A 9,734-nucleotide genomic window follows, 5' to 3' on the forward strand; every position below is an offset into this window, starting at 1 on the left:
ACAACTTGAAATTAAGGAAACAATTCCATTTACAATTAAAAGAGAATAAAACATTTAAGAATTAATTTACCAAAATAAGATCAAAACTTCTATGGTGAAAATTACTAAAAAATGTAGAGAAAAATTAAAGGATATCTAAATAAATGCAGAGAGGGTCCATCTTCATGGATTAGAATCTTCAATATTGTTATGATGGCAATTATTCCCAAATTCATCTGTAAATCCAATGCAGCAGAGGTACCTGGGTGGCTCAGTCATTAAGCGTCTGCCTTCTACTCAGGTCATTAAGCGTCTGCCTTCTACTCAGGTCATGATCCTGGGACCAAGCCCTGCATCAGACTCCCTACTCAGCAGGGAGCCTGTTTCTCCCTCTCCCACTCCCCCTGCTTGTGATCCCTCTCTTGCTGTCTCTCTCTCTGTGAAATAAATAAATAAAATCTTTAAAAAAATCCAATGCAGCAGCCTTAATTCACAAAAATTAACAAGCTCATCTGAAAATTGACATGAAAACACAGAAGACCTAGAAAATAATTTGGAAAAACAACAAAGTTGGAGGAATGATATGGTTACCTCACAAAAGCAGTCTGGAGAGAAGGTACACCCAAAATTTGATTTGGAAGATAAGTCTAATGACACTATACACACAGGGAGGGAAGTTTTATTACTGAGACAATGGAGGTCCTAGGGAGAGCAGGGAGAGCCTTGCAAGCAAGACTTACAGTACCTGATTTCAAAGCTTACAGAAAAAGTAACTTACATAATTAAGCCAATGTGCGCTTTTGCAAATAGAGCATAGCAGTCAATGAGAAACAACTGAGAATCCAGAAATACACCCTTGTATTGATGGTCAATTGGATGTTGATAATTATGCGGAGTTAATTCAGTGCAAGATGGAATAGTCTTTTCAACAAATGCTTCAACTATAACCGGATATCTGAAGGCAGGAGAATGAACTTAATTCCTTACCTCCTCCATACATGAAAACTAATTCATAATGGACCATAAACTTAGTGGAAGAGCCAACACTCTAAGATCACCTAGATGAAAACAGAGAGAATCTTAGTGATACAGCATTAAGGCAGGGAATTTTTAGATACGACCCCAAACACATTATCCATTAAAGAATAAATTCGATAAACCTGACTTTGTCAAAATTCAAAACAGGTGCTTCAAAGGCTCCATGAAGACAATGAAAGACTACAGCCTGGAAAAGACATATTTGTGAAACATATAAGGGACTTTTATCTGTTAAAGGACTTTTATTTAGAATACATAAAGAACACCCACAACTCAATAAGAAGACAAACAACATAATTTTAAAAAAATAATAAATGTTTAAAATACACATTTCTCCAAAGGAGATAAATGAATAACTATTAAGCACATGAAAGTGTTTTCAACATTCAATCTGCCGGGGCAAATGAAAACCACAAGGAGACACCACTTCACACCAGCTGGAATGTCTGTCATCAAAAAGACAATCTCTACCATGGTTCAGTGAAAACAGGGAGAAACAAGCTCTTTTTAAAAAACTGAAATATAATTAACATACATTGTTATATTAGTTTAAAATTTACACCACAACAATTCAACAATTCTGTAAATTACTCAGTGCTCATCACAATGACTTCTCTTAATCCCCTTAACAATCCCTCCTACCCACCTCTCCTCTGGCAACCACCTGGTTGTTCTCCGTCTGTACGAGAGTCTGTTTTTTGTCTCTTTGTTTTCTTCTGTTTTGTTTTTTACATTGTTTATTTTGTTCAGCGCCATGATCCAATGAAGTGGTAATGCTCGAAGTGACCACTAGAAGGCGCTAAAAGTCGGAGACAGGAAGGCGGTGGATTCAGAACTGGAAATGTCTAAGGAGGCAGTCCTCCTATTATTACTATCCTGCTCGCTGAACTTCTAAATATATAAATACATTACTAATGAGAACTTTTATTAGTCTCAGAAAAGTAAAATCTATGCAAAAGCTTGAGAAGATCCAAACTTCCTTTTTTCAAAACAGGTTCCATGACATACAAAATAAAAACAAAAAACCTCCGTGAAGTAACCCTCATAATGAAGTATGCAAAAATTTAATACTTATTTAGTTTCCGCTGTCTGAGAAAGATTTTCCTGTCAGTTCAGAGCTGTATTTCGTGTATGCTTTTGTGTTTTACCCTGCTTTTAGAGCCAATGCCAAGGTCCAGAATATCAAGTTAAATGGAGTTTCCCTGATTTGCTGTCCCATGGCTGTGCCTCTGATCACTCACATGAATCACTCTGCCTGGAACCTGCTGTACTGTCGTGTGTGTGTGTGTGTGTTTCATTACTTACTAGGCTCACTGCTGGGAATAAAATAATGCAGTCTCTAAATCAGGTTTCTATCCCAGTGGTAGAAACGGGCCAGGTCAGTGCAGAGGGCAGTGCAGCCAGCACACATGACAACTTAGGAGAGTTCCTAAGGAAATGCAGAGAACATCCTCCCAGCAGCCAGGGGTTGGGGGTGGGGTGGAAGAAGCCTCTCCTGGGAGTGGAGAGTAGGATTGCAGAGCAACGGTGTGAAGGAGAGAGAAAGCAAGCGGAGCGATGCTTGAGGGTTTAGGCGCACAAGGTCTTCAGCAAAGCCAAGAGGGAACACGAGGAGAAAATACTGAGAAGTTGAACAATAAGTAAGTGAGGTCAAAATGGTGCTTGCTGCCAGGCTGAGGACCCACGACTTCTTTAATTCTTTCCACCACTCAAGGCTTTTGGGCAGGAGAAGATGTGATCAATGCAGCCTCTCCATTAATACTGAAAGTCTACATGTGGATTAGCTGTGAGCCTGGACTCTAGCACTGAGCCACGGTTCAAATCCTAGCTCCACCTCGCACTCTTGTATGACCTTGCACAAATGATTCCCTTCTCCGTGCTTCAGTCCGCTCATCCCTGGAGTATGGTTAATGAGGCTTTCACTTCCTAGAATGGATTGAGGATCCCGTGGAACAGTGCAAGTGTTCTATGTCCCATGGCGCTCTGGTGGGGCGGGGAGACGCTGAATGAGGCAGGGACACAGGATGCTGGTGCAGGAACTGCAGCAGGAAGTGGAAGGAATGGAAGGAATGGAAGGTGGGGGAGACAGGAAGTGGTATGAAGCATGAGGCACAGGAGGCAGGAACACAGAGGATGGAAATGGCAGGGGAGCGATGGGATGGGGGCCCTCAGAAAGGGCAGCTCCCCAGGGAGGCCCTGGTCTCTGTCATGGGCAACCTGGAGGACAGCGCTCCCTCCTCACACAGGGGATCCTGGAGGATGGTCAGGTGAGGGGATGACGGAGAATAAGAGAGCGTCAAGACCCTTCCCCTGCTCTGTCTTCTGAGATGCAGATCGCGCATCACAGGGTCTGTGGCCCTCGGTTACATTTATTTTACACTCTGGGTCTCACCACGACTCCCACAGCAAGACCACATCTCACTTACTCTCATATCCTTGATGTCTGCTGTGTTCAATGTCTGCTCACTTTTCTGAGAAAAGAGGGAGGGAAGGAGAGGGAGGGACAACTGAGCATTTGAATGATGAACAAAAACAAAAATGATAATCATTTTTTTTTTTTTTACCAGCTTCAGATTTAGGAGCAAAACAAACTCAGGAAAAAGAGGTACCTTGAAAATCTTTCAACCAAAAAGTGTTTTGTTAATAAACTATGAACCAGTGTTATGAAGACAGATTCCATCTAGTTTATGAAATTGCCTATTACTCTTATGATTCCTTGACTCAGTGTTTATGGCATCTTTCCCTGGGAAATACCTTCTTCCCTGAAGAGATCAACACCACCATCAAAACCAAAGCACAAAGCAAATCAAAAAACCTGGTCAAGTCAGACAAATGGCCTACTGTATACATTTTGTTAGAGGAATATCAGTTGTAAAGCATAATAAATGGATAACCTTTATAAATGTATGAAGTGTTATTAAGACGGTGAAGAAATATTTATTCACTAAAACCATCCCCACCCAAAAGGAAGGAATTACAAGAGGACAGAAACGGGAAGCCCGATGTGGGAGCTCAGCAGACTCACTCGTGATGAGAGTGAGGCTCAGGGGCCCAGGGGAGGTAACAGCGGGAGAAGTTGGAGGGAGCAGCAACCTCATCCCAGGAGCCAGGTGTGCATCCCACTGACCCTGACCCTGAGGACACTTGTGCATTCAGCCTGACTTCTGCTACACTAGTGCCTTTGGTTTCTACTGAATCACATAAGCATTCAAGCCTCACTCACATTAAAAATGATATGGTTTCAACGAAGCTCACGTTAATGTTGACACAATTACAGAGGCAACTTCCATTAGCTCTCTCTGCTGCTGCTCCAGGAAAGGTTTTCATGGAAGAACAGAGGGCAGAAAATAGAAGACCTGTCTTGAACTGATTCTGGTGATTTACAATTACTCTTGAATAATAATTCTGTTCTTGTAGATTTCTACTCTGTAAATGACATAACCCAAAATAAAACCATTTACAAGGTTATTTTATCTCCACTGTTCCTTGAGGTTATAATCACACTTAACTTTCTCTAGGACATGAGACCTTCTTTTCCTATTAAGCAGGGCAAATTGAGCCAGATGCTCAGAGAACATAACCACAGCATGTGTGGAAATGGCATAGGTCTCTACATTGAGTCTTGATCATGTCACCAGCAAGAAGGTGGGAGTAGCCCCTGGGCTTCCACTCAGGCCATCATGCAGAGAAGAATTCCAGCCCAGTAATGAACCATGAAGCTCAGTCCATCATGGGGCTTCCAAGTCCATGTCCAAGGGTCTCCAAGCCCACAGGTGATGATAACAGCGTGGCAGGGCTCAGGATCCCACAGCACTAGGAATCCCTCTGCTTCTCACAAGAAGATGGGGGAAGCCTGAGGTGACTGAGCATTTGTCTGGCTGGCTGTCTCCCTCCTCGACCCCACATGTTCCTCCCTCACCCACCATTCATCCCCTCCAGGCACCACCTGTGTTGATGGTGGTTCCACAAAGCCACCGCCTGCTCTATGGAAGCCACGGGAGACTCTGGAGGGTCACTGACTCTTACAGTTGCTGCCTCAGCTCAGCCTACCTGGTTTCCATCTCTCTGTCCCTTAGGAACAGGGCTGTTCAGATACACAGAGCACTTGGTGTCCTAGGACTGGGATCACAGGGACAGAGAAGTGAGGACTGTTTCGGGTGTTGGAATGTCCTTCTCCCCAGGGCTCACACTGTTTTCTAGGAATCCTGGCCTGACAGGTTGAGAGAGGAGCCGCATTCTCTCCCCATTCTGCTCTCCAACTGTTCTGGATTTCTGGGGGGCCCACTGAAGGATGGAGACCCGAGATCCACTTCACCCCCAAGCCCATCCAAGTGTAGCACTGTTCCAATCAGGACTTCCAGGGTCTTCCTTCTAGCTCAGTCCCTCACTGCTCTCAGGAGCCTAACCTGGAGAGACACTTTCTGGTTCCTCTTCTGCCTCTTGAGGTGACACATTGAGATCCAGGAACCATGTCTCGGTCCAGGCAAGGAGGGATGGGATGATTGGGAGCACACAGCTGAAAGTCCCTTGAGAGAAATGCTGTAAGGACAGATGTGACCAGGCGAGGGAAATGCAGTTTCCAGGAGCTCACACTGGAAAACGAGGCTTTGCCATTATAGACGATGATGGTACAGAACACATGGGAAGCCGGATCTGTGACAGGATCACTTAGGGAATAAAAAGCCCTGATCACTGCTGTCGTCAGCTGACAGACACATAATCCGGCATCATTCAAATTAGACATTTGACGTTGGGAAGGCACCTGCTCCCAAAAGACACCTGTGTGAGCTAGAAGATCCTAATCCATAGACAAGCTCTGCCAGGCTCGGCTCCTGCCCACATCACTCTGTCTCCAGCCCCTGAAGGTGCACTGGCCCAAGGTCAGCTTCTCCGTGGTGCCCCATCCCTCCCTGGCTGCTGGTGCTCTCCCTCCTCCCAGAGTTTAGCAGGCTAGTGTGTTCGCAAACTAAGTTTTGTCCCCCACAACGTCCAGCATGCAAAGGCAATTTTGTCCCCACCCAAGGGACCCCTGGCGAGTTCAGAGATCATCTCACAGGACCTGGGCCTTGTCCCTCCATCCCCAAACTAGTATTCCCAGTGATGTGACAACCGCCCAGAATGATGCCAACAGTAGCCTGACTGACAGATTGGGAGTCAGGGGACCTCGGATATGAAGCTCTATACTATTACAATAGTTACAGAGTCAGTATTAGCAAATTACAACACACATACATGCACACAACCCATAGCCACATATGAACTTGTCTGTGTTCTGAATTCACTGTATGTACCAGTTTAAGGAGCAAATAAAGGAAAGACTGAGTGATGGATGAGTTCACAAAGTCAGTATGGTCACAAAACAACATAAAGAGAGAGACCCATTCAAGTTATGAAATCATAGGGTACTCTAATAATTCATGATAAATAGACTATTTCTCCTACTGTTCCTAAGTATCACGTCTCAGCCAGCTATGATGGAAACACAAGCACAGTCTGCATGGGATGACCATGTCCCCAGGGTGGCAATGCTGGTGTCAGTTCTTCTATCATCGCCATCATTGTTCTGATGTCTTGGTGTGTGGCACATGCGATCATCAGGAGAAGGCAAGGGAATACATTTGTGAGCTGGACCCATCTTGCCACCACAGCAAGCACAGGCCTGCAACCCACAGGCCCCAGGAGACCCAACAAGAGGACCAAAGAGAAAAAAGGGATGATGGACAGAAGAGGCTCATATGAAGAGAGCGCTGAGAGCAGCAGAGAGTGGTCATCAGAAGAGAAATGACATGGATGGAATGACATAGAATTGAAAATTGCTGTGACCACAGAGAGAGGTAGAGAGATAAAGATAGGAAGCAAAATAGGTAAGAGAGATGTCAATAGATGAAGGAGCTAGGGAGTAGAGATGGGCAAACAGACGCTGGGAGACAGAAGTACAGAGACAGATGAGAGACATATAGAGAGGCACAGAGAGCAAGAAGAGAGAGAGAGAGAGAGAGAGATCAGGAGGAGACAGAGGAGAGGGGGAGAGAAAGAAAGCAGAAGAAGACCCAGCTAGAACGGGAGACAGAGAGAGAAAGACGCAGAGGGATGGACAGCAATGGGACAAAAGACAAAGAAAGAGCATGGACACAGCCAAGGGGACAGAGGAAGGTGAGGGAGGGGGTAGCAGTGGGGGCAGGGACACAGGACGGCCGTGGGAGCAGCACCGGTGCCAGTGAGGGAGTTGGGGACCCCCTGGGACACGTGTCTGGATCCAGTGTCTCATTAGGAGGTGCATGGGGGCCATTTCCTAATTCTCAAATTCTCTCTGATTCCTCCTGCACTTACAAGTGGTAAGAATTCCATAGAGAAGAGCTGTCATGCATAAGCTCTGTGCAGCTGAAACACAGTCTGTATGGAAGCGGGCAGGGAAGTGGTTGATTCTTTTACTATTGTGTTATATCTGTTTTCAGTCATTTCTCATCTGAGCCTTGGTACTTATGGTAAAAAAATGGATTTGATGCAAAGACAGACTCTATGAGTACTCATACATCTGGATTATTATTGCTTTCACTTTTTTCAGTAGGTAGCTAAAAAAAGAGTAATTTTTAGAGAAATGAAATCAAATTATAGATCACAAGGTTTTTACTAAGTCATAAAAAGCATATATTTGCATTTTTCTCTTACACTGAAATCTTGGTGCTTAACACTCTATATGAGTTTATAAAAATATAAATACAAATATGATATATAAATATATTTATATATGATATATATAAATATATTTTATATTATAAAAATATAAATATAAACAAATTATAATTACCACTAACAATACGAGGCCCAGAGGATGAAAATTAAGATTTCTCTCCCCTCGCCCAGCACCTCTTAGGTAAATTGTGCTGATTGAATAACATCTAGTGGCAATACTGTATTCTTTTCATTGCTTCAATTTAGAGTTTATCTTTCTGGTGGCCGAGATTTCTTTTATTATCCTTTTTGTTTTAAGAATACTCTTTCAGGGCACCTGGGTGGCTCAGGCGTTAGGCGTCTGCCTTCGGCTCGGGTCATGATCTCAGGGTCCTGGGATCGAGTCCCGCATTGGGCTCCCTGCTCAGTGGGGAGCCTGCTTCTCCCACTCCTACTCCCCCTGCTTGTGTTCCCTCTCTCTCTCTCTCTCTCTGTGTCAAATAAATAAATAAAATCTTTAAAAAAAAAAAAAAAAAAGAATACTCTTTCAGCTTTAGTGTGATGACAGTTATATAATTTCTTAATGAGCCTTCTGTCCTAGCAAGGATTTCCGGAACTGCAAGACACTGAGCTTGCCTGGGAGAGTCTGCTCTCAGAGCTGCTCCTGGGGCAGCCTCCTGTCGCCAGCAAGGGGGTCCCTGAGCAAAGGACAGTCACCCCGAGTCCCTGCCCTTAGTCAGCTCCCAACTTCTGTGATGACACTTGTTATCTGTACTCTTTTTGACAATAGCCATTGTAACAGGTGTGAATGATAGCTCACTGTGGATTTGATTTATATTTCCACAAATTTCAGATAAACAACAAATAATTTTGTAGTTTATTACCAAATATTGCCCAGCACTTTGCAGTATTTTCCCATCGAAGCTGGCAACCCTATGTGAGGCTACCTTTTTGCCTCAGGAACCACAGAAATTCTCAAATTAATTTGCTATGCTTGCATGCACATATGCGCACACATGCACACACAAACACACACATATTTACCTTTTTGGAGAGTCAAATGTAGACCGACATAACGGATCTTAATTTCTTCTAATAGAGCTGGTTCAAGGATTATCAGATTCTCAGCTACTTAAACAAGTCCAATGTGAGGAAGGTCCAAGGAGCCCGACTGGTATGACAGTTGACTGAGAACACACGTGTGTGCCTCACAGAATTTTATCATGTTTCAGGGATACAGAACTGAGTTTAATGCTTCTAGAGGGTCCTGGGCCAGTGCCTGACAGGTGGTGGGTGCTTTGCATGTAGTGACTGAGTTTGAAATGCCAGGTCCATGCAATGAGAGGTGCACACAGTAGAGAGGAGGGGGTGGGGGTTCTAATCCTGCCTCAGCTGCTCAGGGTCCTGTCATATTTTGAGTCACCTACATCTTGGCGACATTCATCTAACAAAAGACAACTGATTTCTTAAATTCTAATCCACACTCTGTGTTGTATAAAGATATAAGTTGAAGGTAAAAGAAAAATACTTTAGCCATAATTCTATTACCAAAATATATGATTGCCTTTCCTGTTTTGAGTTTTTTGGGCTTGTCCAGTTCACTAAGAGTTGACATCATATGAACATCCAATTTATTCCCTGTGACCTAGTGAAGACGGCAAACTGGATTAGATCTCACATTCTCCCGTGGTCGGAAGGGAGTTGTCCCAGGTCAAGGAGAGCACACCAGCCTCTCGGAGGTTCAATGAAATGTCCAAGCTTCAGCACCTGGCTCTTTGCACAGGGTCTGCCTGAGTCCACACCTTCTCTGACCCCCAGCCTCCCCTGGGGCTGAGGTCTGGGGCCATCAGAGCAGTTTCAGTCATGGCAGCAGTGGGATGACCTGGGGGAACAGGAAGTGCTGCTCCCTCAAGAGCCACCTGATTTCTCTCTTCCTGGAGACCATAGGGTCTTGCTCAGGACCCTCCAATCATCACATGAGGGTGGTGGGGAAGTCTGTGCTACTCTTTCTGTGATGTTCAAGAGTTTCCTCCTTTTTTTTTTTT

The sequence above is a fragment of the Martes martes genome, assembly GCF_963455335.1.
Source record: "Martes martes genome assembly, chromosome: 11".
In the NCBI taxonomy this organism is placed as follows: Eukaryota; Metazoa; Chordata; class Mammalia; order Carnivora; family Mustelidae; genus Martes; species Martes martes.